Below are 5,000 nucleotides of genomic sequence, written 5' to 3'. Positions count from 1 at the left end.
GACCAGGATTCGAACCTGGGTTGTCGCGGCCACAACGCGAAGTACTAACCACTATACTTTTTTTCTCTTGATAAAATTTTATTCAGATAATACATATAAAAAGAATAATCAGGCTATACTCCTGAAAATTCACATTATCACAATATAAGCTTGTAAGATTACAACTTCAATCATATGTAATATATTCACAATTAACATCACATGATAATTATCACACTAGAAATCAATTTGAATTTGATTGTCTCTAATAATTAATACTGGATTATTTTCATTATAATACTTTTCAAATAATTGTAGCGCATTGTTGCGTTTATAATGTTCATAAGCATAGTTCACATTTTTAACAAGAGTAGACTTAAAGTATTGTTCTATGTCTATAATCTTATTTTCTAACATTGCAATATTTCGTCTTTTTACAATACAAAATCTTCTTATTGCTAATACACTATTTACAAAATAGTAATTAATATATTTATTTTGTTTTGTCAAACCAAACATACACATGAACTCAAAACTAAGGTCATTTATATAACTGCCTGAACTCTTATACAAAATATTGTGTAAAAAATTCTTTACAAAATCATTGAAGCGAGTTAACATCGTACACTCTAAAATCAGGTGATTTAAATTCTCAGGTAGAGTTGAGCAAATAGGACAAAGTGAGTCCTTTGTAATACGGCATTTAAATAGCCTTTCTTTTGTAAATATAATACGGTGAAAAACTTTAAATGCCACCTCGCGACAATCGCTTTGTAAAAAAGAAAAATTCATGATTTTCTGTATCTTTCTTAGGTCAAAATCTGCGTACATCAAACGCCATCGTGATACAGATTTAGGTTCTCTAGAAAGCTTTGATACAAGCATTCGATAATAAAAATTCGTCGTGGATGGAAGTGAACAAATTTGGACGCCATCTTTAATCATGGGTTTTAACACAGGAGTTTTACTAACATGCACATTTGCTTCAACTAGCACTTTATACTCATCAGGTATTGTTTCTAACACATTTCTAACTGCATGTAACATTTTATTTTCCGTAACTTCCGGAAATTTTTCTAATACAATCTCTTGAATATAACTTTCTTTCAAGAAACCTGGTTTACATTCATATGCGATATCTTTTATTTTACATACACCTGCTTCAATAAATGTCTTAAGATATAACATTTTATTACCATTTGTAATATTTGGATTTAGAAAAAGCGGAATATCAAAAACATTTTCTGAATTAACTTCAATATCTACATTTTCACAAATACTTTGCCATGACAAAATCAGACTTTGATAAAATTCTGGTAATGCATCCATTTTTCTATTTCGGAGATCACAAAATAAAATTTCAATTCCAAGATTCATATTTTCAAACTTAGAAAAGAAATAAAGACAAGTTTGTTTCCATATAGCACAATAGTTTTCATCCAACAGTCTACTCAAATATTTTAATCTAAAAGCATACATTTTCTGCATAATATCAGGAAAATTCAATCCTCCGTCAACTACTTTATTGATAATAACCTCATATGCTACAAGAGGAGGTTTATTATTCCATAAAAATTCTAAACATTTCTTTTTTATAAGTATGCAATACTTTTCAGGTATATTTACAACCATTAATGTATACCACAGTTTACTCATAAGTAAGGCACTAATAACACTTACTCTTCCATGAAGAGTTAAATGCCTCATTTTCCAAAAATTCAGGAGTTTTGTAATTGATTGTACTTTACCTTCCCAATTCAATTTTTCACATAATGTTTTATTTTTTCCCACCCATATTCCTAATAACTGTAAGACTTCATCACATTCTTTTATCTTCCAAATTTTTAAATCATTTGAACAAATTTTCCCTTTTCCAAGTGCTAAAACTTCTGATTTTTCTTTATTCAATTTTGCACCCGATGCTTTTTCGTACAATTCTAGTACCCGAAATGTTTCACTAACTGAATTTTTGTCCACTAAGGTCAAAGTTGTATCGTCAGCATGTACAAAAACCTTTTCTTCAACATTTGTATTTGGTATTACAACACCTCTTATCTCACAATTTTTCTTAATAGCAATACTCAATGGTTCTGCTAACAAAACATATAACAGAGCCGAAATGGGACACCCCTGTTTGACAGAGTTTTTCAATCTAAAATATGGAGTCAAAAATCCATTACATTTAACTGAACTAAAAATGTTGGTGTAAAATATTTTTATCCATTTTTTGAATTTATTACCAAATCCAAATTTATCCAAAACTGCAAAAAGATACTCGTGTCCGGCTCTGTCAAACGCTTTTTCTTGATCTAATTTTAATAAATAACATTCTATATCATCCATTTCTACTAAATCCATAAAATCCCTAACACTAACAACTGTATCAGATATATCTTTTCCTAGAATACAACAGCTTTGATTTGGTGAAATAACTTTTGGTAGTACATACTTAAATCTATTTGCCATTACTCTGGCAAGTATTTTGTAGTCAACATTCAACAAGCTAATTGGCCTAAAGTTTTTCAAATCTGATTGATCACCTTTGTTTTTAAAAATTATATTTATATTCCCATATCTCATAGATCTAGATAATTCTTCATTTTCCTCAATACTTTGATAAATATAGAGTAATACATGCTTTAATTCATTGAAAAAAAACAAATAAAATTCTGCAGTTATACCATCTGGTCCAGGTGTTTTCCCTTTTTTCATACCTTTTAAGGATTTTTCAATTTCCTCAATACTAATTTCATCATCACACATTTCTACATCTTCATCATCAATTTTTACATTAACATTATTCAATAATTCATCAACTGAATGCATATCAATACTAACACAAGAAAACAAATGTTTATAATAATCATGTATAACATCAAGTAAATCATTTGTTTCTGTAACAATTTTCCCATCACAATCTTTTATTTCACTTATCACATTCTTATTCTGTCGATACTTTTCTAATTTCAAAAAATATGCAGTATTTCTATCACTTTCTAAAGCCCACTGTGACTTTGATCTTAAAATTGCACCTTGACATTTGTATGTTTCAATATCTTCTAATTGCGTTTGCAATTCTAAAAATTGTTCACTGTTTATCTGAATACCATTTGCAGATTTTACTGATAATTCTTGAATTTTATTCTGCAATTTATAATATTCCCTGTTTAAATCTTTTTGCTTTTCTTTGCCATAAATTTGGCTTAATCTTTTAATTGTAAATTTTAAATTATCCCACCAAATTAAGGGATTTGACACATAAAAATCTGACCCAATTTCATTTGCAAATAATCTCTTCATTTTATCAATAAATAACTCATCTTGTAAAAATGAATTATTAAAAACCCACACACCTGGACCTCTTTCTACATTACAAAAATCTATCTTCATGCTGACGATACTATGATCACTAAAACTAGTATCCTTATAATGAATATTCTTAATACATGATTTTAAATCTAATGACACTAGAAAATAGTCTATTCTGCTTTGGGTTAAAAACCCTTGTACAACCTGTTTTCTAGAAAAAACTTTTGTATTAACATTTCTATTTCTCCAAATATCATATAAGTCTTTTTCTTGCATAAAAGTACATAAGGATTTTACAGCCTTATCATTACAATGCATGGTTTTACCACTCTTATCCAAACTCGATAATGTAGTATTAAAATCTCCAGCAACTAATACATATTTTCCTTTACTAATTTTTTGTTTACACTTTAAGAAAAACTCATATCTTTCATTTACATTATTTGGTGCATATATATTATAAATGTCAATCAATTTATCATTTATTGTCCCTTTTATATGAATAAATCTTCCATTATCATTTTCCACTTCTAAAAAAATGTTTTTTAATTTCTTACTAACAAGAATAGCAACACCTTGACGGTTATTACCACTATTACTATAAAAAATATCTCCATCCCAAATAGTTTTATCTCTTTTAATTCTTTCTACAAACAAATCATTCCAAAATGTTTCTTGTAAACATATAATATCATAAAATCTTTCATTACACAATGAAAAAATACAATTCCTCTTATTGCTATCACAAAGTCCGTTACAATTAAGACTTATAACATTAAACATAGCCATTACTATATAAAATATATTGAATATTATATAATATTTACAATCCATTTTTATTTGTTTCTATTTTTTTTTTGATGTGCCAACATAGCAGCCTTTACATTCACCTTAACTTTCAATGACTTTCGTCTTGCATTTTTTTTAAATATATTTTTGCATTTGTCTTCTACACTAGCCCACTCACTTTCTTCATCAGTCAATGGGTCAGTGTCCATACTTATTTCATCTAATTCACCAAATACACCATCATCTCCTCCCTGGCTGCATTTTTGTTCCAGAGAGGGGATGTTACTAATTTTCTCATCATTATCATTTGTTTCACATGAAACATTTTCATTCATGATTTCATTTGTACTTAACAATACATTACATTTACTAATATTGCTACTAACAGTTACAATTTGTCCTTCTGAAATCTGCTCACTGTCTTTAATCGTCATCTCGGTCGCGATCTTTGTCTTTACACCATTGTCGGTCGCGATCTTTGTCTGCTCACTATTGTCAGTCGCGATCTTTGTCTTTTCACCATTTTCGGACGCGTTATCAACGGTATCTGTTACATCATCTGCCATGGCTTCATCAGCGTCTGTATATTCATCATCATCATCTTCATCTCCATTACCAATACCATCACCAATTGTTCCATCTCCATTACCATTACCATTATCTTTAACGTCATCTTCATTCCAATCCTCACCATTAGCTTCTATATCATCACACATGATATCACTTGTGTGTACATCTGCAACAACTTTTACCACCTTTGACTTTTTCACATCATCACTGGTTCCCTGTTCCGAACTTATGACTGAGGGACCAACATCTGACGTGTTCCCACTAATCAAGTCATTTTCACTTTCTTTTAATTCTGTATTGTTTTCTTCACTACTGGTGATAATTTCTTGATATTTTCTTTTGTGGTCCGAAAC

Source organism: Mytilus trossulus, chromosome 8, assembly GCF_036588685.1.
Source record: "Mytilus trossulus isolate FHL-02 chromosome 8, PNRI_Mtr1.1.1.hap1, whole genome shotgun sequence".
NCBI lineage: Eukaryota > Metazoa > Mollusca > Bivalvia > Mytilida > Mytilidae > Mytilus > Mytilus trossulus.
This window is presented reverse-complemented; position numbering follows the sequence as displayed.